Source organism: Tamandua tetradactyla, chromosome 1 (assembly GCF_023851605.1).
Source record: "Tamandua tetradactyla isolate mTamTet1 chromosome 1, mTamTet1.pri, whole genome shotgun sequence".
NCBI lineage: Eukaryota > Metazoa > Chordata > Mammalia > Pilosa > Myrmecophagidae > Tamandua > Tamandua tetradactyla.
Genome location: NC_135327.1, coordinates 194,216,079 through 194,241,905, shown reverse-complemented (window position 1 = coordinate 194,241,905; position 25,827 = coordinate 194,216,079). Strand labels below are relative to the sequence as shown.

The 25,827-nt window shown below is 39.5% G+C and overlaps 1 long non-coding RNA gene, 1 other non-coding gene and 1 pseudogene across 4 annotated transcripts in view; 2 read left to right on the top strand and 1 right to left on the bottom strand.

Moving 5' to 3' along the window:
- The first annotated feature begins 3,117 nt into the window (after positions 1-3,117).
- Positions 3,118-25,827, top strand: part of LOC143687741 (uncharacterized) — a 103,768-nt gene continuing 81,058 nt past the window's right edge. For 2 of the 3 annotated variants that reach the window (XR_013177672.1, XR_013177674.1), the window contains exons 1-2: positions 3,118-3,785; positions 6,186-6,285. This is a non-coding gene — a long non-coding RNA (uncharacterized LOC143687741). Of the gene's footprint in view, positions 3,786-4,066; positions 4,082-6,185; positions 6,286-25,827 lie in introns of all 3 variants that reach the window. The other variant, XR_013177673.1, reaches the window with a different exon arrangement.
- TRNAC-GCA (transfer RNA cysteine (anticodon GCA)) lies at positions 3,165-3,236 on the top strand. The gene has a single exon. It is a non-coding gene; the product is annotated as a tRNA-Cys (tRNA).
- LOC143687735 (NHP2-like protein 1 pseudogene) lies at positions 9,593-9,979 on the bottom strand (annotated as a pseudogene).

Below are 25,827 nucleotides of genomic sequence, written 5' to 3'. Positions count from 1 at the left end.
GATGGAAAATAGAAGGTACCTGCTACCTCATTGAAGTTATTGGGTATCCAGTGGTTTGGGACTCATTAGGAACAGGATAAGAACTTCCAGCTGGTCCAGTTCTGCCAGTTGACTCTAATGACCATATAGAAACCAGGTGTTCAAAGTGTCTGTGCTGAATGGAACCTGTGACAAGCCAGGACAGGATAACCAGAGGATGATCTTACAGTTGTGATTAAATGTTTGCCTTATTCAGCAAGTGACTGAAACAAGTCCTTTTGAATAGGCACTCTTATCTTGAAATTGGGTAATGTAGATCTTGAACACCTGAGAATTGGAGCTATTAACCCTGTTATTTGACTTACCCATAATGAACTGTATCTCATTTAAATCAGGAGTCAGCAAATTGTTTTGGTAAAGAACCAGATAGTAAATATTTTGCTTTGTGGGCCATATGGTCTCTGCCCCAATTCTGCTATTGTATTGTGAAAGCAGCTAGGGAAAATACATGACTGTGTTACAATAAAGCTTTATTTACAAAAACAGGCAGTGGGCCAGATTTGACCTGCAGGCAATGGTTTGCTAATCTAAGCCAGTGGTTCTCAAACGTTAGCAGATATTGGCTTATTGGAGGGCTTGTTAAATCAAAGATTGCTGGGCTCCATGCCTAAACTTTTGATTCAGAATGTCTAGTGTGAGACCATGACTTTGCATTTCTAACGAGTCCTCATGCTACTGATGCTGCTGGTCTGGGGACCACACTTTGAGGACCACCGATCTAAATTATATAGCTGTACATTTAGGCATGGCCAGTAACACACCCTCATCAAGAGGAAGTGATACATACTTTTCCTGACCAAGCAGGTTATTAAGGAACAAGTAGTTCACATAAATAGGTCACAAACATTCTCAGTATCCCTGCTCTACCTAAACTGTCACTTATCTCTCAACCCACACCTCTAGCCTCAGAGCAGGTTTTCTCTAATCAACGACTGAGATGGAAATAATTTGAGTCTTGTTTATAGAGAGCACTGCATGACTTCCTGGTGGGAAGAATTTAAAGTGTTTCCTTAACAATTCTGTTTAAAAGTAGGGATGCCTTAAGATGAAAGTCTATGAAGACTCATAGGCACTAGGTTGTCTTGGAAGAAAGAAGACTGGAAGCTTAGTTTCAAGGAGGATTGAATATGTTGAGTGATCTCTCAACATATGATGAAAAATATATACTTGTGCACGTGCTCAGCATGAAGTTCCTACCCTAACAAGTAATTTAGGAGCAGATGTCTGAGATTACCTACACCATGTAGTCCAATTAACCATCTTCACAATCAACTAGTGCTGATTGAATGGATTTAGGGGCTATAAGGGCAGGCATATAGATTAAGAATGGGCTCCACCAAATGAAGTTAGCCTTACCAAAGCAAATTTGGCTACCTCCAGTGAAGACTGCCCAATTTTCCAATTGCATCACCTAATTAAAAAATGGTGTTTTAAATCCTGGAGAAAGCAACTGTCAACCATCAAATCAAGTATCAGGTTGATGGTTGATGGTGGAAACATCATGAAGGAGACAATGATTTGTTCTCACTGGAATAAATATTTATTTTTAAATTTGAAATATACTTTTTTTGGAATGTAAAGTGGAATATATTACCTTTGCAATAAAGTAGTTATATAAGTAAACTGCATAGGAATGCCCTTATCTTCTGTGCTGGTTTGAAGGGATGTATGTCCCCTAGAAAAGCCATGTTTTAATCAAAATCCCATTTCATAAAGGCAGAATAATCCTTATTCAGTACAGTATGTGTGAGTCTGTGATTGGATCATCTCCACTGGTTGATAAACTGGATTAGGTGACAACATGTCTCCACCCATTTGGGTGGGTTCTTGATTAGTTTCTGAAGTCCTATAAAAGAGGAAACATTTTGGAGAATGAAAGAGATTCAGAGAGAGCAGAGAAGAACGACATAGCCACGGGAAGCAGAGAGTCTACCAGCCAGCACCTTTGGAGATGAAGAAGGAGAATGCCTCCCAAGGAGCTTCATGAAAACAGGAATCCAGGAGAGAAAGCTAGCAGATGATGCCATGCTCGCCATGTACCCTTCCAGCTGAGGGAGAAGCCATGACTGTGTTCACCATGTGCCTTCTCACTTGAGAGAGAAACCCTGAACTTCATTGGCCTTCTTGAGCCGAGGTATCTTTCCCTGGATGACTTTGATTGGATGTATCTATAGACTTGTTTTAATTGGGACATTTTCTCTGCCTTAGAACTGTAAATTAGAAACTTATTAAATTCCCCCTTTTAAAAGGCATTCCGTTTCTGGTATATTGCATTCTGGCAACTAGCTAACTAGAACATCTTCGATTGCATGGCAGAGTGCATTCTGAGGTCTCCCTAGGTTACAGTCCTTTCTGTAAATCCCTGGCACCTGTAGGGCCTGTTGACTTTTAGGAAGAACTAGTATATATCCTCATGATGTGAATGGATGCCTGCCAAGGAAAATGGGCAAATCCAGGAGAGCCCATCTCCTGCTGTGGGGCAGAGGGAAGGAGATAGCTCTAATCATTCATCGTGGGCCCTTTGACCCAGGGTTATGGGCTCCCAAACCAGCCTACTATATGCCTAGTCCTAGTGTCCTCAGTTCTGCTGCTTGAAGGAATTAGGGACTGCAGCCTCTCTGGTGCTCTGTGTCCCCTGGGTTCAGCCAAACCTCTAAGAAACTGCCTAAGCCACAGACTAGACCAGGAAAGAGGGTAGAAGAGCAGAGAGTATAAAATGAGACAAAGCCAGGGGTGAGGGTGGGGAGGAGTGGGGGTGCTGAGGATGGGTCAGAGGAGATGGTGCTAAAGAAATAGGGAAGGAAGTATGCAGGAAGGGTTCTGGCCTTTGTTCTTAAATCTAGTGCCTTCCTGACACAAAGCACTGATGTTAAACTGAATGAAAATGAAATATTTTCTTATGGCTTCAGAGAGGGAAGTGCCTATGAGACAAGAAAGGGGTCTCTGGGGGAATGGAAGGGTGAGTTCATGGTGAAAAAAGGGTCAATTTCTGGTGAATTTGCCTGTTTCTGGTTCTGCCAGATTCTGTAGGCTGTGTAACAATGAATAGAATTTATTGCACGCTGTAGAATTCTTGGGTGTGGTTATGCAGGTGAAGTAGATTAAGAAGGCCTTTCTTTTATCATGGGGGTATGGCTCAGGGGTAGAGCATTTGACTGCAGATCAAGAGGTCCCTGGTTCAAATCCGGGTGCCCCCTGTCAAGTTTTTAATCTTGACCTAGTATTTTACATACTAAAATTGACTATAGTTACCTTAATCTCTACATTTCCTCAGATTGTGTTTATTTTTTCAACTAAATTCTCTCTCCTAGTGTTTTGATATATGGTGGACTGAATTATTTAGCTCCAGTTTTTCACCCCATACTTGTGTCCACACCTCTTGCCTTGTGTCTTTTCAGTTTCTCTTCCAGAGATGTGTGTGTTCTCCCCACTTTTACTGTGGGCTTGACCATATCTATCAATTTGGGCCTATCAGGAGACAAAGACCACATGGTTATTTAAACAGGGGAAGTTTAGTATGAAGAATTATTAAGGTATGAAAGGAGAGTAACTATAAAGATATAAAGAAAATTCTAAAGGATACTCTAGTGAGGGAGAGTACCCAAGCAAGGACAAATTTGGAAAGGGGACCCCTCCCAGAGATTAGGGTTCAGATCTTGTTGAAGAAGGTGCGATTGCAGCCCACTTTCTGAGTTGCCCCAGCTTGAGCTGGTCACAGTCTCCAGGGAAGCAGAAGCAACGTAGAGGTGAGCCCTTACAAGTGAGACCTGTAGCGTGCAGTGCCCACATAGGGAGGGTGGGACATGGAAAACAAAGTTCCAGGTCAGAGACAAGCCAGCACTGGTAGCCAGCACATAGAAGGAGTTGGGGCACTGTTGTAGGCACGAGGCTGGGAGCATAGTGTCCACACTAGGGGTGGGGACGGGGACAGAAAGATGGTCATCAACCTGACCAGGGCTTTGAGATTGCCTAGAGACTTTATTCTCTGTGTTTATGCCTTGGACCCACCCACGCCACTGACCAACAGTGCAGCAGAAGCCAGGTAAGATAGCAGAAATATGCAGTGGGAGTTAGGAAGAGAAGCCCTCTTCCTCCTGTAGTATCTCTCTAGCACTGTCTATTGAAAAAGGTTAATACATTAACATTGTGCTCACTGTTAGAGGAGAAATCCTTTAAGAATTCAGTCCATTTTCACAGCTCTGGTATGGAAGGGTGAATTTGGAGCTCAGGGTTAATAAACTGACAATTGGCACACTATGTGACTTGCTTTGGCCAATGGAATGTTAGCAGAGGTGATGTAAACAGAGGGTTCAAATCAGCCTGCAAGGTTTTGCTCGCCCTCTGGCACTTCCACCATTACCCTGAGATACCGTCTCCCTGAAAAAGGCTGCCCTTTCAGCCTGGGCCCCATAGTGAACACACATGGTCTGACTGTGAGCCCACTTTGCATGCAGAGCCAAGGCCAGCTAGACCTGCACCTTGAAGCAGAGCCACATAGCCAGACCCAGCCTAGATTAGCAGATTTTATTGTTGTGTGCCACTGATTTCGGGGATGATTTGATATGCAACATTATTGTGAGAAAACCTAACAAGTACAAAAATTGATATCTAGGGCAGGCCACAGTGGCTTAGCAGGCAAGAATGCTCACCTGCCATGCCAGAGGACCCGGGTTCGTCGTTTCCCGGTGCCTGCCCATGTAAAAAAAAAAAAAAAAAAAAAAAAATTGATATCTAACAGGGGGCTCCTATTGAAATGAAAGTCTGATACATGGAAGTGACTTCATGATGCCCTGGTGGGTAGGAAGGAAATCTGTTATTGTCAGCTGAGAAAATGGTGAGGAAAAATCGTGGCCCATGATAATCTGGAAGGAAGTAAATATACTTGAGGAATTCCCCAAGTAGACTTGGGGAAGGATATTCCAAGGCAAAATGTTAAATGTGTGAGCTATTTGTTACAGGCTGCTTTTGATAAGATACTGTAAAATAGATTTGAGTTCAACAGAGAACTGGCTGGCTTGTAATCAGAATTTAGAGGTGATATAGATAGCCTAAAAATGATGTGATTAAAAAAAGGAAACTGTTCTTTCTAAAAGAAAAAGGAGGCTGTTACTGCCCCATCTTAGGAAAAAGATTAAATCTAGAGCTTTACAGTAAAAGATGGCCTCAGGGAACAGACCAAATCAAGGGTGTGGTTGTAATGCCCTTTGTTAAGAGCACCGAAAGAAATAAGGTAATGCCAGATAGATCCTCTTAATTGAACAAAAGTGTTCCTAGAAGGATTAAGGGTATGTAACACAGAAATGTGATATACCCAAATATTTGTAACTGAGCTGGGGGAGGTATGTATCAAAAATAACTGTGGATGTGGCTTTTGTCACTTGAAATCAAATGTATAGGAGACCCACAAAGTTCTTGAGTGAGCTATATTGATGAAAGCACTAACAGCCTGCACTAAAAGAGACTGAGACTATTTGAGAAATAAAAAGATCTTTGGGCCTCCAACTTCCTATAGATGAGAAGCAAACTGAGGGGACTGCTAAGCCACCAAAAGGACATATTTTCCAATAATCTCTTTAGAAATTGCAAAAGAGGAGAATGGAAAAAGAAGACCTCCCAGGAGTGGAGGGAAGAGTCAAGAACAGTGGAATAGGGAGCCACTCCATGGATCAGAAAGAGGGCCTATTCAAGGAACATTCCATACTGGAGTCTAACCTGGACTCCAGAATGAGCATACATGGAGCAGACCTAAACCCAACCCTAAAAAACAGAGGAGCCAAGCCCAGAAGAACCTATAGCTAGAAGTAGAGCCCAAAGCTGATCAGTAGCCAAGCTGGCCTATAAACATGCTTATTGTTGTGTGCTACTGAGTTTTGCAGGGATTTGTTATGCAGCATTCTTATGGAAAAGCTGTCAGATACTGAAATTGGTCTCTCAAGAGGGGCTTCTGCTATAATAAAAGCCAAAAGGGAGACATGGCCACTTTTGCAAAGTATGATTTCAGGATTTCTATGAACCAGTTTCTGTGGCTATATGAGCTTTCCATATGCCCAGTTTTTAAATGTAAAGTATTTAGTGCAGTAAATCCATTGTACCACCATTATATTTTGGATGTGTTGGGGTAGATACCTTGCCTTTTTGGTTTGTAGGTTTCTGGATCAAGAGGAGCTTCACCTGGATCTAATGTTGATCACAAGATCCTGGGCTTCAAGTTTGGTTGAATAAAGTATCGGAGGCTCTGAGATGGAAGTGAGTATATTTTGAAGAATCATAGCAGATTAAATTATTGGCCCCAATTCTTCTCTACTACTCTATCTGTGCCCTTTGCCACAAGACTTTTCAATCCATCCATTAAGGTGGAATATACTTCCCTCCCCCTTAATTTAGGTCTTGGTTCTGTGACTAGCTTTGATCATTGGAATGTTAACCCACATGACTCTAGCAGAGGCTTGAAATATGCTTGCACAGTTGGGCTTTCCCTTGGCATTTCTGCCACAGGCAGGAGGGGATCTTCCATCTGTTACCTGCTACTCTAACCTGGACTCCAGAATGAGCATACATGGAGCAGACCTAAACCCAACCCTAAAAGAAAGAGGAGCCAAGCTCAGAAGGACCTATAGCTAGAAGTAGAGCCTAAAGCTAATCAGTAGCCAAGCTGGCCTATAAACATGAGAATAAATGCTTGTTGTTGTATGCAACTGAATTTTGTGATGATTTGTTGTGAAGCATTATTGTGGAAATAGCTAACCTATTCAACCATGATTCTTACATCTACCATGCTCTCTAATCCCCACCAGTTACAAGTGAGTGGAGAGGAGGCTTCAGTTTATTAAAGGAGTTCAGATTGTGGCTACAGAGTGGAAAAGTGTCTATCAGACAAGTGAGGGCTGTCTGGGAAATGGAAGGATGAACATAGCCAGAACAGGGTCAGTCTGTGGTGAGTCTGTCAGTTTCTTGTTCTGCCAGTTTTCATATGCTGAGTAGCAATGAATACAATTTACACTACACATCAAATGCATGGGTATGGCAGCACAGGTGAAATATGCTAAGGAGGAATTACTACTAGGTAATGGGTTGTAGATCAAGGGTAGAGCATTTGACTGCCAGTCAAGAGGTCCTTGGTTCAAATGTAGGTGTAGCCTCCTAATATCTTGTCTTCCAAATATGGAATTGGTTTCTTGACTAAGCACTCTACACTACAGTTATTTAGCTTAGCATGTTCATAGTCATTCTCCCTCCTAATATATCCTTTTTCAGGTGGTTTCTTTCACTAGGCACGAATCATTGTCTTGTCATTAATGGGTTGTGTGTGTGCTGTAGAAGTTCCCGTAATTGCTCTTTAAAGTTTGTATTATGGAAGGACACTTTAAATCAGTTGTTATACAGCCTGATTGTGCATCAAAATTACTTATGTAAATCTGTAAAAATACAGATTACATAAGACATTTGATTTAGTAGGACTATAGAGGGTTCCGGGAATTTTTATTTTGGGGAGGCACACTTTCTTGCTAAGCTTATTTCAACAGCCAATGATTTTGAGTGGCTGGGAAATTATTTTGGTACTGATATCACTGGATGATTCTAAGCAACATTCTGGTGGTAAACAAATGATTTTTCAAGCTAGTACTGAGGGAAAGTAGGATGCTGGGCTGTAAAGGTGGGAAATTATGGGGAAGGTGGGAGAAGGTAGGGAATGAAGTGTGGGCATGGTAGGAGGCTGACAGCTAGCAGTGGTGCAGTCTTGCTATATACGTGGCAGGCCATGTGTAATTATGCAACCTACTGTATTAAAAAATCAGAATTGAGACATACTTATTAGAGAGCACTAATTGTTTGGGGTAGCACATTTGACAAAGGATCAAGAGGTCTCTGGTTCAAATTCAGGTGCTTCTAATCTGCATATATGTTTGCTCATTGAACTTGGTGTTGGAACAATGGTTTCTTTTCACTTCCTGGGTTCATAATGCTGCATTGTCCTACAAGGAGAGAAGAGAGGAGGAATGGGTCAAATTTCCCAGACCAGATCTCCTAATCTACTTCAATCTCACTCATATCTCACTTTTCTTTGGTGGACATTGCTCTTGTGTGTGTATGTGTGTGTGTTTCTTTTACCGTTTTCTCTTTCCTCACTCCTCCCTCCCAGCCTTTGATCCCTCTTTCCATACTTTGAGGATCCCCAATTGTGTGAGCCTTGGTGAAAGATATAGCTCTGTTTGAAGCCTCAGAAGCCAAAATCAAAGCTCACTTTCCTGTTGTTCCCCTGGAGTTTTGGTCAACTAGATTCCCTCAACTCATACTATCAGTCTGGGCATATAGACTGAGTGACATGCAGAAGCAGGTACAGTTTATAATTTATTCCAGGGTTGGCAGAGTGCTAGCATTGTCCAGCGGGGACAGCAGCAGCAATTCTCTCTAACCTTGCCTGACATTCTGGCTGCCTGGGTTCCCTTGGGTCCTGCCTATTTTATGAGACTGCACCTTAAAGCTTTTCCTTCAGTGCTGTGTGTTTCCTGACACTAGGACAAGGATTGTCTTATCTGTGTTAGTAGACAGATCCAATTGCATTTCTGTAACATTGTACCTTGGCTGTACAACAATTGGAAGAGGGTTGGAGGTAAAAGATCCTAAAGAAAATGGGACTGGTGTAGGATTGGTTTTCAGTCTTGGCTGGGATTGAAGAGAGTGGAAATTCAGTTGGTTATTCAAGGCTGATAATCTGACAGCCCATAGACTTCAGTGGCAAATTTACTGAGTGATTGATCACATGTGGATAACGGAGGCTGATTATTCATCTGGTAGGCATTTAATGGTTGTTTATTGTTAATGCCTGGCATCTATTCTGATTGGTCAGTCTATACTGTACTGTAACAGTGGTTAAATATTTTGAATATTACTCTTTCCTGAAATAAAGTTCCTATTGAAGGTCAAAACTTCTAGGGTCCAGTTCTTGTCATAGAGCAGTATGAAGGGCCAAGGCTAGTGAAGGAGCTGAATCTACCAGCCCTGGACAACATAAAGACATACATCAGAAAGCTCAAGCGTCTATATTCTCTTCCCCAGACACAGATGGAAATTGAAGACTTTCCCATGACTGCACTAAAGACTCATCTCTGGCTGTTTTGAATGATGGAGACTATTGAGAACAAGGGCTAAATTGTCAAATTAACATTCCAGTTAGGTTCACAATTTCCCCATCTCTTGTATGAAATACCACTTCAGTGATGCCACTCCTCAAATTTGAAAGGCATGTTACTATACCTTGTCCTCACTTTAGCCTGTTGGGAGTTTCTTTCCCAATATGCAGGGAATGGTGGCAGAGTTGATAAAATATTTAGATTCAAGGGCTCTCTCTGCTTTGTGAGATAGAGCCCTGGGGGATGGTTACTAGTTACCAAAGTCTACCTACATGTATATATAAATATTTTTTTCCCCCAGGACTACAGTATTTTATAATAATAAAAAAGTAGCTGAAGACACTACATGCTAATACAGACGATATATGATAGACTACCCAGGGGGAGCAGTCAGTGGAGAGAGTGTGGCAGAGACCACAGATTTACACTAAGAGCCTCTCAATGGACTGCTGAATGGACTGAATCTGTTGCTTCAGCTGTGAGCCTTCTTTGATGGTGACAAAGCAGTCAGTGATGGGCCTGGAGATTCCACAGGCTGACCCTAGGGCCTGCTTGGAGCGTACAAGCAAGTAAAGCACATTCTTGTCTTCACATAACAGTGTGAGGTGCAGGGTGATCTCCAGGGGCTTAGCGTCTACAGTGATCACTGTGGACTTAGAGATGCCTCTGTTAAGGGTTTTGGTGGCCTCATTGGCTCCTTTACAAAGCTGCTTGCAGTTACATGATTGCTGAACGAGGCCCAGTAGTTACTTGGTGAGGTGGGCATCTGTGAGAGGATAGGCTTTTGGATTGACATCAGCCTCTGTCATGGCTGCAGTTCCAAGATCCTGTTTCTCCATATATGGTTTAATATTGGTAGTATCTCCAATGCTTTTTTCTTACATTTAAATCTCATGCATGTGCATGCATGCACAAACACAAGCATGTATACACACACATGCCTGCATGCAGGTATGCATGAACACATGTAACTTTGGCGTCTTTATTATTTTGAATGTCTGTGGTGGCCTATATTTTTTGTTTCTACCCCAAAATAAATTGAGCTTTGTAATATGAGAAACAGCCTTGATAGTTAGTTGAAAGATATTTGGCAGATGTCGTCAGTGTAAGATAAAAATATATATATATATATATATGATGTAATATTATGCAGCAGTAAGACAAATTGATGTCCTGAAGCACATGACAAGATGAATGAGCCTTGAGGACATAATGCTGAGCAACATTAGCCAGACACAAAAAGCCAGATACTGTATGATTCCACTTTTATGACCAGCATAAAGATATAATCAGAGACTTATAATACAGGATATAGGGGACTTAGAGACACATAGAAGCTAGAGATGGGTGAACCGTTAGCTAATGAGGTTGAACTCCAATGTAAGGGGATAGGAGCGAAGGTGATTCCCTAGTGGGTCTAGAAGTAATATTACCATAATGACTGTGCTGGTTTGAAAGGAAGTGTGCCCCCTAAGAAAAGCCATGTTTTAATATAAATCTCATTTCTTAAAAGTAGACTAATCCCTATTCAATACTGTATATTTGAAACTGTGATGAGATCATCTCCCTGGTTGATGTGATTTAGTTAAGAATGGTTGTTAAACTGGATTAGCAGATGACATGCCTCCACCCATTTGAGTGGGTCTTGATTAGTTTCTGAAGTCCTATAAACGAGGAAACATTTGGAGAGAGAGATTCAGAGATTCAGAGAGAACAACACTACAAATCAGAGTCCACCAGCCAGCGACCTTTGGAGATGAAGAAGGAAGACACCTCCCGGGGAGCTTCATGAAATAGGAAGCCAGGAGAGAAAGCTAGCAGATGACGCTGTGTTTGCCATGTGCCCTTCCAGCTGAGAGAGAAGCCCTGAATGTGTTCACCATGTGCCTTCTCACTTGAGAGAGAAACCCTGAACTTCATCGGCCTTCTTGAACCAAGGTATCTTTGCCTAGATGCCTTTGATTGGACATTTCTTTAGACTTGTTTTAATTGGGACATTTTCTCGGCCTTAGAACTGTAAACTAGCAACTCAATAAATTCCCCCTTTAAAAGCCATTCCATTTCTGGTATATTGCATTCCAGCAGCTAGCAAACTAGAACAATGACGATGGACAAGATTGAAAGGGGTTGTACAGACCTATGTGTCCCACTGACTCACACTAGAAATATGAATGAGTTCTTATAAGAATTACTTCAAAGATATGATTCTTGTATAAAGAGTGTTTAAGTCCAGGGTACAGGGGGAAAACTGCTATTGCATGCTATGAGCTATGTTCAAAAGGAAACATCAGCACTGCCACGGCAACAGCAGAGGTAAATCATGGGGTAAGGGACAAGCGTTAAGAGATTTAGATTTCCTATTTGGTGAGGGTGTATTTATTGGTTTTCTGTCTCTTGGGAACAATGAAATTATCTAAAATTGAGAATGTTGATGGACTGTGGACTTTGGGCACTATACATGATGCCCAGTGAATGAAAGTGGCTGAAGGATGCACTGTCGGAGAAGTAGAATGGCGAACGGTGGTGTATACTTAAGAAGGCTGTGCTACTACAAAAGGAACAATGTCATGGGGCATGCAACAATGTGAATGAATATGTGGGACATTTTGGGGGACAAAATAAGCCAGAAATAAAAGAACAACAATGGTATGGCCGCCTTAGAAAATTAGAAAATGCTTATAAGAAAACAGGGGCCTAGATTGTAAGCTTTTAGAGCAGACACATTAAGTCTGGAGTGGTGATTTTTATTTCTGGATTTTGAAAGGCTGTTTTATATATATAACCTGATATTTAGAGATAAGAATGATGCCGAACAGGTTGGGGTTAAAGTAATTCGTAATATAGGGGTAAGGAAGACAGTATCTGTATTTTAGAACTACACATACTCTTTGAGTCCAATGGAAGAAAGGTTTATTTGATCTGGAACTGAAATTTTCTGTAGTGCATAATCAAATTCAACCTATCTGTATAGCTCATTTGAACAACTGCAACACAGGGAGCACAGAATGAGAAAGAGGTCCTTTAATCCTGTATAGATTAATATAATGCCTATTTTTGTATTACAAATATAGTAACCATTACTATTTAATTTCTGAATGCAAATGTCTCAGTAATAGCTGATGGGATGGACAATATGGGAGTTTTTTGTGTTTGTGTTCTCCTTCCTAACGATATCCCCATATTTCCTTGAAAAACTACCTTTTTCCTTGAGTACAGTCTGGGGGGTGGGATGGGGTGGAATTTGGTCCCTTCTATGACCAAGGAATGGGGAGACCCTGACACAGGCTGGGTTATGCAGATGCTGTATTCCTGGAATTTGTGTGTTGGAAAAGGGTCAAAGCTCCAGAATGACTGGTTCTGTACTATGCAAATGGATACCCTGACCACTCTGGCTTTGTTGTGAAATTTTTGTTTTGGTTCCTGTTTCAGAATCTCTGAAATATCCAAGCCTTGTTCTGCATGCTAGCAACTCTGTGACATATTTCCAATAAGTTTCTTCTTTTCTTAAATTAACCAGAGTATTTTTCAACAGTTTGAGCCCCCCAGATCAACTAATACAACTTCCTTCACGATTCTCTTCTTACTTTCTAGCAATTGGAAGAACATCACGATCACATACTTGGGCTGGTTAGTGGATGAGGGGCAGAATCATTGTGAGGAACAGCTGTCTTGGTTCTGCAGAGATATAAAATCTATTCAAAACAAGAAAGCCACTGGAATCACCAAAGTAAGGCCAGGGCTTCTAAATTAGGGCTTATCTTAGTGTGTTAGGATGCTATGACAAATACCACACAGTGGGTTGGGTTAACCACAGGAATTTATTAGCTCATGGTTTGAAAGGCTTAAAGTCCAACACCAAGGTATTGGCAGAGTTTGCTTTCTCCTCGAAGTCTGTAGCATTTTGGTGGTAGCTTGCTGCAACCCATGGGGTTCCTTGGCTTGCCTCTCTGCCTTCAATCACATGGGGATCTATCTTTCCTAGTATCTACTCTTCCAGATTTCACCGACTCCTGGTTTCTCTCTGTGGATTTTCTGGACTCCTGGTTTCTACTTATAAGGCCTTTAGTAATGTAGATTAATACACCTTAATTGGCCACACCTTAACTCAAAATAACATCCCCCAAAGTCTGTATTTATGAATGGGTTTGCACCCATAAGAATGCAGATAAAGATTAAGAACATACTTTTTGAGAGTACAAAATTCAATCTATAATAGGATGCCCCTTTACTGTGAGACCACCAGCCCAGCTGCTGGAACCTAGTTTGTCAGCTTCAACAGCAGGGGAGGAGGGAGATTATGACAGTCAGGAAACTATCTTCAGGGGCCTGTTTGGTATTCCTGATGGAATCAATTTCTTTTCAGATAAAAGTTTTTCTTGTTTAGGTGGCATGGACAGTTGGGATTGTGCTTTTTTAAAAAGCAAAATAAAATTATCTGGGATTCCAGTTTGCCTAAGATGGCAATTTAAGATGCTTCAGTGTGCTGTATCCTCACAGAATTTTTGACAGCTAGTGAAAACTGGCAGAAGTCTTGAAGCTAAAGGGTTGCACTAACTGTGTGAATGCCACTTCAAGAAAATATAGCCTAAAAAAATGGTAAAAGAAGCTCATGTTGACCTTGTTGGATACTCCCCCCCACCCCGCTTCCTTGGTACACGGTACAATGCAGAGCCAGCGTGTGCTCCCATTGTGGGTGCCTGGCCCTGTGCTGGAAAGAGCAGAGCAACACATATAGGATGGCTCTGTGTTGGTGCCAGTCTATCAGGTGGCAGCCTGAAATCCTGAACCAGGAAACTCCTGTCTGGCTTGTTCTCCCAGAATTTGCTCTACAGGCAGAAACAGCTTGAAGAAGCTAAAGCAGTGCTAGAAACAATTAAGTCAAAGTTGCTTGGGCCAAATGTGTACCTTCTTTAAGTCATACTATAGAGCACCTGGGAGGGAGAGAAAATCTGTTGTATTGGGAGGTGAGGGGGCATATGAATTCCTGTAAATGGGAGAATTTCTAAGACCATGTGCAAGCAAGAGCCCAGGGCAAGATTCAGGCTCAGAAAGACCCTGCCCCTTCATATTTGCTTTGGGCTAATCTTCTTGATAGGAGGACTAAACTCTGAAGGAGAACACCTGCCAAAGCAGAGCCAACTTGTAATGATAGTGAGAGATGTTTCTTGCTTTGGGTTTGTTGGGTTTTGTTAGCTCCTAGCAATTAAGAAATCTCTGTCCTATCACTAGTTGGATACAAACTTAAGGAATATGCAACTCAGGGACTATTTCCCAGAGTAAGACTTAAAAATATTAAAATATTTAAAAATATTAAAATGAATGCAACAAAAGATTACAAGACAAACAAGGAAATAAGAAATGATGGCCTATCCAAATGAAAAAAGTAAAATCCAGAAACTGGCAATGAAGAAGCCCAGATCTTGGCCATACCAAACAAAAATGCTTAAAAATGATCCTCAGAATGCTCAAGAAGATAAAGGAAAACATGAAAAAAGAACTAAAGGAATCAGGAAAGTAATGAGTGAACAATATGAGAACCTCAATAAAGAGGTAGAAATTTTAAAAAGGAACCAAACAGAAATACTGGAGTTTTAGATCTCAGTAACTGAAATGAAAAATTGCCTAATGGTTATCAACAGCAGATGGGATCTGGAAGAAGAAAGAAGCAGTGAGTTTGAAGACAAGATAAACAATTCAGGCTTAGGATCAGAAAAAAAAATGAGAAAAGTGAATAGAGCCTAAGAGATCTGTGGGACACCACAAGGAGAAGAAAGAAAAAGACAGAAGGAATATTCAAAGAAATGATAGCAGAACACTTTCCAAATTTAATAAAAGACTTGCATATGCACATTCAAGAAGTCCAAGAACCCAAAAAGGTATAAACTCAAAGAGAATTATGCTCAGATACATAGTGGTGATGCTGTCAAATGACAAGGTCAAGGAGAATTCTGAAAGTTTCAAGAGAAAAGCAACATGTTATGTACAAGGGATGTCCAGTAAGATTAAGTTCCAATTTCTTTTTGTAAACCATGGAGGCAAGAATATTTAAAGTGCTGTAAGAAAATGATCACTGACCAGGAATTTTATATCTATCGTGACTTCCTTTCAAAAATGAGGGAGAGATTAAGATATTCCCAGAAAAAGCAAAAGTTGAAGGAATTCATCACCATCAGAACTACTCTATGAGCAATGTTAAGAGTTCTTCAGACTGAAAGGAAAGGACACTAGACAATAGATTGACATGTCACAAATACCTCCAGTAATTATAGGCAATTTTAAGTGTCAGTTCTATTGTACAGTATTTTTTTTGTTATATAATTTCACTTTTTACTTTTTACAGTTTCTGAAATGCAAATACATAAAAAGTAATGCTAAATCTGTGGTCGTGGACATACAATGTGTAAAGATAAAAACTGAACGAAGTACAACAAAAAGTGGGGCAACTGAGGGGTATAGGAAAATGTATAGGTATTCTATTGAAATTAAGTTGTTATTAAATCAAACATGATTGTTAAAGATTTAAGATGTTAAATTTAAGTCCTGCAGTAACCACAAAGAAAATATATGAAAAATATATACACAAACCCACAATAAGAGGCTCAAAATGCTACAATACATAAAACAAAATAAATATGAGAATAGATATTAATAGAAGAATTGAGAGTCTAAAAGTATGACTTACAGAGACAGCATAGGAAATTGGCAGATGAAAATCTTGCATTGTCAGTAGTTACTCTAAATGTAAACGGATTAAACTCTCCAGTCAAAATCAGAGATTGGTAGAATGGATAAAAAAGCATGATCTAATTATATGTTTTAACAAGAGACTGACCATAAATTAAAAGACGCAAAGGGGTTGAAAGTGAAATGATGGGAAAAATATACTATGTATATAGTAACCAAAAGAGGACTGGGGTAGCTAAATTAATAGCAGATAAAATAGACTTTAAGTAAAAAACTGTTATGAGGGAAAAAGATGGTCACTATTATACTGATAAAGGGATAAGTTCAACAAGAAGACATAACAGTTATAAATATAAATGTACCTAAAAGCAGAGCCCCAAATTATATGAAGCAAATGCATATTTAAAGGGAGAAATAGATTATTCTCCATTAATTGTAGAAGACTTCAATATACCACTTTCTGTAATGGATAGAACATCTAGACAGAGAGTCAATAAGAAAATAGAAGACTTGAATGATTCTATAAACCAACTGGACCTAACAGACATATATAGAACATTTCACCCAACAACAGCACAGTATACATTCTTCTCTAAGGCACATGGACCATTATCTAGGGTAGACCATATGTTATGTCACAAAAGAGTCTCAATAAATTAAAAAATATTGAAATCACATAATGTATCTTCTCTGACCACAATGGAATGAAGCTAGAAGAGGTAGAACTAGAAAATTCATAAATATATGGAAATTAAACAATGCATTCTTAAATAACCAGTGGGTTGAAGAAGAAATCACAAGGAAAATTAGGAACTATGTTGAGGCAAATAAAAAACACAACATACAGATACTTATGGATGCAGCAAAGACAGTGCTGAGAGGGAAATTTACAGCTCTAAATACCTATATTTAAAAAGAAGAAAGATCTCAAAATTGAGACCTAATATCACAACTGGAGGATCTATAAAAAGAAGAGAAAACTAACCCCAAAGTGAACAGAAAGAAGGAAATAACAAAGATTAAAGTGGAAATAAAGGAAATGGAGAGAAAAAAAAAAGCAATGGAGAGCATCAACAACAAAAATGTTGGTTCTTTGTGAATTTTACCAAACATTCTGTGAAGAATTAATGCCAATCTAGCTCAAACTCTTCAAAAAAACTTGAACAGGAGGAAACACTTCCCCACTCATTTTATGAGACCAACATAATACCAAAGTCAGGTAAAGATATCACAAGAAAATAAAATTCAGACCAATTTCCCTATGAATATGGATGAAAAAAAATCCTTGATAAAATAAAAGCAAACCAAATCCAACTGCACATTAAAGGAATTATACACCATAATCAAGTAGGATTTATTCCAGATATGCAAGGGTGGTTCAATATAAGAAAATCAACTAACAATCTACTGCATTAATAGAATAATAGAGAAAAACACATGATCATTTCAATTGATGCTGAAACGCATTTGACAAAATCCACCAACACTTCTTGATAAAAAATACTAAGAAAACTAGGAATAAAAGGAAACTTCCTCAACATAATAAAGTGCATATGTGGAAAACTCACAGGTAACATCAGACTCAATGATGAGAGACTGAAAGCTTTCCCTCTAAGAGCAAGAACAAGACAAGGATGCCCAGTGTCACCACAGTTATTCAGCATTGCATTGAAAGTTCTAGCCAAAACAATTAGGCAAAAAAAAACACACATAAAAACCATACAAATTGGAACAAAAAATAAAACTCTTCCTATTTTCAGATATGATCAAACATTTAGAAAATCCTGAAAAACCACAACAAAGCTATTAGAGCTAATGAATTAGTTCGGTAAAGTGGTAAGGTACAAGGTCAACACAAAAATTCAGTAGTGTTTCTATACTTTTATGTTCATTCAGTGATGAACAATCTGTTGAGGAAATTGAGGAAAAAATCCATTTTCAGTAGCAACTAAAATAATAAATATCTAGGAATAAATTTAACAAAGGATGCAAAGTCCTTATATGTAGAAAACTACAAAACACTGCTAAAAGAAAACAAGACCAAGTAAGTGGTAGGACATTCCATGTCATGAATTGGAAAACTAAATGTTATTATGATCTTAATTCTTCTACCCAAAGTTATTTGAAGATTCAATACAATTCCATTAAAATTCCAATAACCTTCTTGCAGAAATGATTGCATCAGATGTATATGGAAGGGTAAGAGGCCTTGAATAACCAAAAGAAACTTAAAATATAAGAACAAATTTGGAAGACTCACACTTCCTGATTTTATAACTCATTACTAAAGGTACTGTTATCAAAATAGCATGGTACTGACACAAGGACAGACACATCAACCAACGGAATCTGTTCTAGTTTGCTTGCTGCCAGAATGCAATATACCAGAAACAGAATGGCTTTTAAAAAGGGGAATTTAATGAGTTGCTAGTTTACAGTTCTAAGGCCGAGAAAATGTCCCAATTAAAACAAGTCTATAGAAATGTCCAATCAAAGGCATCCAGGGAAAGATACCTTGGTTCAAGAAGATCAATGAAGTTCAGGGTTCCTCTCTCAAGTGAGAAGGCACATGGGGAACACAGTCACAGTTTCTCTCTCATCTGGAAAGGCACATGTGAACACGGTCAGGGATCCTCTTTCATCTGGAATGACACATGGCAGACATGGCATCATCTGCTAGCTTCTTCTCCTGGCTTCCTATTTCATGAAGTGTCCCTGGGAGACATTTTCCTTCTTCATTTCCAAAGGTTTCTGGCTGGTGGACTCTGCTTCTCGTGGATATGTCATTCTGCTCTGCTCTCTCTGACTCTCATTCTCCAAAATTTTTCCTCTTTTATAAGACTTCAGTAAACCAATCAAGACCCACCCAAATGGGTGGAGACATGTCATCACCTAATCCATCTTAACAACCACTCTTGATTAAATTACATCTCCAAGGAGATGTTCTGATTACAGTTTCAAACATACAGTATTGAATAGGAATTATTCTGCCTTTATGAAATGGGGTTTTGATTAAAACATGGCTTTTCTAGGGGACATACATCCTTTCAAACCTGCACAGAACCAAATTGAGAGTTTGAAGTAAACCCTCACATCTATGGCCCATTGATTTTTCCCCTTTGTTGGAGAAGTTGTGGTTTTACAGAACAATCATGCAGAAAATACAGGATTCCCATACATCACCTTATTATTAACAACTTGCATTGATGTGGAACATTTTTAACAATTGCTAGCACATTTTTTATAGTTATACTGTAAACCATAGTCCATGTTTTAACTTAGGGTTTACTGTAAACAATGTGTTTACTATTTAACACTATTTTATACTGTTTCTGTTACTATAGACTTTTTAAAAATTTTATTCTTTTACCATATATTCAATCTAACATTGTCCCTTTTACTCACATCCAAATATATATCTATTTCAGTGCTATTAATTATGTTGAAAATGTGGGGCTACCATATATATATAGTTGTGGGGTTATATGGTAATTCCACAGTTAGCTTCCTGAGAAATTGCCAAATTGTCTTCCACAGAGGGTGTACCATTTTGCATTCCCATCAGCAGTGAATGAGTGTTCCTATTTCTCCATGTCCTCTTCAACACTTGTAGTTTTCTGATTTTTATTTTATAGAGGCCATTCTAGTAGGTGTGAAATGACATCTTGTGGTTTTGAGTTGCATATGCTTAATAGCTAGTGATTTTGAGCATCTTTTCATACTTTTTTTTAGATGTTTGTATATCCTCTTTGGAGAAATATCTATTCAAGTCTTTTGCCTATTTTTTAATTGGGTAATTTGTTGTTACATTGACTTGTAGGATTTCTTCATATATTCTGGATATTGGATATGTGGCTTTCAAATATTTTCTTCCATTGAGTAGGTTGTTTTTTCACTTTGATGACAAGGTCTTTTGATGCACAAAAGTTTTTACTATTGAAGAGGTCCCATTTATCTATTTTTTCTTTTGTTGCTTGTACTTTTGGGTGCATTGCATAACACATGATCCTGAAGATGCTTCCCTAAATTTTATTCTGGGAGTTTTAGAGCCCCAATTCTTATATTAATGTCTGTGATCCATTTTGAGTTAATTTTTATTAACTCCAATGGCTTATGCAGTTGCCTTCTCTCTCCAAACACTGGGATGAGGGTTCAACTTCTCCAAGCATTGGGGAGACCACCTTGTTCTCAGCTCCACTATCTTCAAGCATTGGAGAAGTACCCAGACTCTCTGCTATCTCCGGGGCACATGCTCAAGCCCCTTAGAACAGTGGGATGGTGGTCAGGTACTTCCCAATCCCTGGGGAATATGCCTCACCCTCTCTGAGGCCCGGGGCAGCAACTTTTCTTGAATAATGGGGAGACCCAGCTCCTCTCAATTCTCCAAGCATCTGAGAGCCTGGGGTGGTCAGTCTTCCTGAACAACAAGAAGGTCCACCCTCTGTAAACTCAAGGGCAAACTCACCCTTTCCATGTGCATGGGTGGGTTTGCTTTCCTTGCCCAAGATTTCTTGGCCCCAGACCTCAGTTTCCATGGTACTGCCTTTGAAGTAATTTTTCCTTCAGTTTGTTCCTTTTAGTCCACACTGGAAGTGGTTCCATTCAAACAGATCTTGCAACAACTTTTCAGATTTCCATGCAGCAAACAGGGGTCCCAGCTATCAGATAACAGGAATTTCCATAGATCCTTTAAGGGTAATTTAATTTCTGATGCTGACTTGTCCTGACATGGCTGACTGGTTAAATCCTCAGATGGGGCTCTATTCTCTGGGGTCTCACTTTCTGGAAGTCCAGAATTTTCCAGACCATCAATTATCTGGTTCCTTTGTACTGAAGAGTTCAGTTCTCACCTTATCCCTTTCCTTTCACATTTTCCTATAAGCTGCAAGGAGAAGCCAGGCTGCATTTTCCACATTTAGTTTAGAAATGTCCTCAGCTAGATATTCAAGCTTATCACTTTCAAATTCTATCTTCCATCCAACACCAGGACATATATTTGCCAGATTCTCTGCCATTTTAAAACAAGGGTCACCTTTCTTTCAGTTTGCAATGACAAGATTTATCATTTCTGTCTATGGTATTGTTCTAGTTTGCTAGCTGCTAGAACGCAATATACCAGAAATGGAATGACGTGTTAAAAAGGGGAATTTAATAAGTTACAAGTTTACAGCTCTAATGCCATGAAAATGTCCCAATTAAAGCAAGTCTATAGAAATGTCCAATCTAAGACATCTTGGGATAGATTCCAAGTTCAGAGTTTCTCTCTCAAGTGGAAAGGCACATGGTAAACACAGTCAGGGTTTCTCTCTCATCTGGAAAGGCACATAGTGAACATGGCATCACCTGCTAACTTCCTCTCCAGCTCCCTGGGAACATTTTCTTTCTTCATCTCCAAAAATTGCTGGCTGGCGGACTCTCTGCTTCGTGGTTCTGTGGCATTTTCTGCTCTCTCAGAATCTCCAAAGATTGCTGACTGGTGGACTCTCTGCTTTGTAGCTCTGTAGCATTCTGAAGCTTTCTCCAAAATACTTCTTCTTTTATAGGATTCTGGTAAACTAATCAAGACTCAGGTAGAATGGATGGAGACACCTCTCCATCTAATCAAGTTTAATACCCACAATTGAGCCACATCTCCATGGAGAGAAGCTAATCAAGTTTCCAACCTATAGTACTGAATAAGGATTAGAAGAAATGGTTGCTCCCACAATATTGCTTAGGATTAAAACATGGCTTTTCTAGGCTACATAAATCCCTTCAAACTAGCACATTTCTGAAGATATCAGAAATATCTTCAGAGTCCATATTTCTACCAATATATCTCTTCAAAGTCATCTAGGCCTTTCCTATCAAGTGCCCCACAATTCTCCCAGAATCTTTCCCTTATCCATTTATCAAGCTGTTTCAGCATTTTTGATATTTGCAAATCATAGCACCCTACTTCTCTGGTATCTGAATCTGTTTGGTTTGTTAAAGCTGTCAGAATGCAGTTTACCAGAAATGGATTGGCTTTTACAAAAGATATTTATTAGATTATAAATTTACAGTTCTAAGGCCTTGAAAATGTCAAAATTGAGGCATCAAGAGGGAGATATCTTTGCTGAGAAAAGACCACTGACACCCAGGGTTCCTCTGTCACATGGCAATGTCTGTTGGCCCTTCACTCCTGGTTCTGGTTTCAGTGGCTGCCTCAAAAATGTCTCTTCGCTTTTTTTCTCTCTCAACTTCTCCCATTGCATTTTCTTTCTGAATTCTCTCTCTCCATGAGTTCTCTTAAAGGAGTCCAGTAAAGGATTAAGACCCAACTTGAATAGGCTGGGTCACATCTCCGTGGAAACAACCTAAACAGAAGTCCCACTCACAATAGTTCTGCACTTACAGGGATGAATTAAAAGAACATAGTTTTTTCTGGAGTACATAATAGATTCATGCCAGCAGAGACACTGATGATACATATGTTGATGCACTTCATGCTGTCTACTCAGATCTCTGAGACATTACTCAATGTTTTCTCTTCCATTCTCTACCTGTTCTTCTGACTGATTTTGGTTGTCTTGTCTCCTAGTTCACTGATTCTTTCTTTTGCCTGTTCAAATCTGCTGTTGTATGCCTTTAGTGTATTTTTAATGTTTTTATTGTGAAATATATCATTATACTAGCAAAGGAAGAAAAAGCAGTAATTTTCAAAGTACACTTCAACAAGTAGTTACAGAACAGATTTCAGAGTTTGTTATGGGTTACTATTCACTAGTTCTGATTTTTCCTTCTACCTACTCCAAAACACTGGAGGCTAGAAGGAATTTTAATATCATGATTCAGCAGTCATACTGTTTGTTAAATTCCTATCTTCTCTATTATGACTCCCCCTCCAATCCTTCTCCCGAACTACAGGTATCCCCAGGCAATGCCCATTCTGACTTCCATGCCAAGAAGTGGTGTTAACACCAAAGGATAGGGAGATGTAATGAATTGATAATCATGTAAAGGCTGGTCCGTCTGAGTTTCAGGATTTATCTGTCCTAGGAACACTTTGGGAATTATAGGTTCCAGGAAAGTAGACAGTGCATGCAACTTTTATACAGTCTCAGTTCAAGCCCTAGGTGCTCTTAAGATTTAAAAGGACTAATGTTAATTAGGGCATAGCAAACCATAGCAATTAACACCAAATAACTGAAGCTTAAATAAGAGTAGCCTCCAGAATAGCCTCTTAAATCCATTTGATCCCTCTCTTGGCCACTGATGCCTTATTTTATCACACTTTTTTTCCCCCTTTTTGGTCCAGAGGCATTTTCAGCCACACTGTGCCAGGGCCAGGCTCATCCCCGGGAGTCATGCCCCATGTTGTTTGGGAGACTCTTACCCCTGAATGTCATGACCCATGTGTGGGGGAGGGCAATGATTTTCCTTGCAGAATTGGGCTTAGAGAGAGAGAGTGGCCACATCTGAGCAACAAATGAGGTTTCCTGGAAGCAACTCTTAGGCCTCACCATGGGTAGTATTAACTTCTCCACTACAGAAATAAGTTTCCTAATAGCAAGCTTTAAAATCAAGGGCCTGGCCTATTTCCTTGGGAGTCTCCATTGGTTGAGGCAGTACTCAGGGTTTCCCAGATGGGAAAGTTCAGTAGTTCCATATATATATATATATGCTTCACTTCAGACCCTCAAGTGACTCTCCCAATGCCTTTTAATTATCAGCCCACTGTAATCTGAGATGTATCCTGGTATTACATTAAGCTACCCAGAATTATAAGGCCTTGTTCCTGTTCTGGACTCCAGGTGTTTGAGCAGTTTAAATGAGCTATCCAAATAGGTTGATTTAGATTATGTGTTATAGACAGTTTTGGTTGTAGACATAATAAACCTCTCTGCCTTTGGTCTCATAAAGTAGGTGAAGGTCTAGAGTACATACTAAGATCTTTTCTTTGTATTCTGATTTAACTTAGATCCATCCAGATTGGCTTTGTTTCTAACTATAACTGAGGTCTGATCTCTTTTTCAGTTACTTTAACTGCTATTATATATAGCTATACTAAATTTCAGGACTGCAGAGCTCTATTTCTGGGTCTTAGGTGTCACAGAGTTACTCAAAGTTCCAGGGAAATACCAGTTTATACACGTATAACTCAGTGTCTCAGATTCTAGAAACACACAACTTCAGATTAAGTGTGGCTTCTATTATAAGGGTTTACAGTCTAGGCTCCAATTTTCTTGTAAGTATTTTCTAGAAACCTTCGCATATTTGTTCTTTTGTTTCTGGCTTATTTTCCACAACATACTGTCCCCAAAGTTTATTCAGTGTGTTGCTTACCTCTTGACATCCTTTCTTTTCATAGCTGTACCATATTCCATCATATAAATGTATCACAGTTCACCATTCTGATTCACAGTCATTGCACCCTCTGCTCCCTTTATTTATTGGGCATCATGGATAATGTCCAAAAAAAACAAACCTTGTCTTACAGTATCCTCACTTGGTTGCACAATCAGCAGAACTCTAAATTTTAGACAATTTCATTGGCCCATAGTGACAAAGAACAGACAAACATAGCATCACCAAATATCAAATCAAAACTACCCCTTATCACTTGTCTCTTCCCCCAATCAGTTGCCCCTGTTAGTGCTGTGGTACTGTTGATGTTTTCTGTTAAGTATCAGCCATAGCCTGCATTTTTAGTTCCCCCCATGCCAGTTTGAAAGGATTTATGTACCCTAGAAAAGCCATGTTTTAATACTAACCAATCTTGTGGGAGCAACCGTTTTTTCTAATCCCTATTCAGTATAGGTTGGAAACTTGGTTAGGTTATCTCCATGGAGGTGTGACTTAATCAATTGTGGGTATTAAATTTGATTAGATGGAGATATGTCTCCACCCATTCTATATGGGTCTTAATTAGTTTACTGGAATCCTATAAAAGAAGTATTTTGGTGAACGCTCTAGAACACCCCAGAACCAAGAAGCAGAGAGCCCACCAGCCAGCAACTTTTGGAGATGAAGAAGGAAAACCCTCCTGGGGAGCTATATGAAGCAAGAAGCCTGGGTAGAAAGCCAGCAGATGCTGCCACGTTTGCCATATACCCTTCCAGCTGAGAGAGAAATGCTGAACATCACTGGCCTTCTTGAACCGAGGTATCTTTCCCTGGATACCTTAGATTGGACATTTCTATAGACTTGTTTTAATTGGGACATTTTCTCAGCCTTAGAATTGTAAACTAGCAAATTATTAAATTCCCCTTTTTAAAAAGCCATTCATTTCTGGCATATTGCATTCTAGCAGCTAGCAAACTAGAACACCCCCTACACTCTTCTACTATTGACTCTTTTTCCAATATCAGACCTTTGAAATAGTTCATATGAGAACTTATTTATAATAACAGATTTGTTTAATGGGTTACCTGGCACTATACATCCCCTTTCAATCATATTCACCTTCAATATGGCAATATTACTTATACTCGCACTAGTTAGTTACATCACTTCTATCTGTTCCCTTACATTTAGGTTCATCCTCACTGGATAGCCTTCCCCATCTCTAGCTTTTGTATACCTCTAGGTCTGCTATATTCTACAGTGTAACCTCTGAGATTACCTTTACCAGAGTTATAATAGCAAAATCACGTAGTATCTATCCTTTTTAGTCTGACTTATTTCACTCAGCATTATGTCCTCATATGTCCACATTGTCATATGCGTCAGGACCTCATTTCATTTTACTGCTGCATAATATTCCACCATATGTTTATACCACATTTTGTTTATCCACTCATCCATCAATTGGCACTTGGATTGTTTCCATCTTTTGGCAGTTGTGAATAGTGCCGCTGTGAACATCAGTGTGTAAATGTCTGTTTGTGTCACCATTTTCAGCTCTTCTGGGTATAGGTTGAGTATTGGTATTGTGGGGTCATAGGGCAACTCAATGTTTAGTTTTCTGAGGAATTGCCAAACTGTATTCCATGGGGGTTGCACTATTATA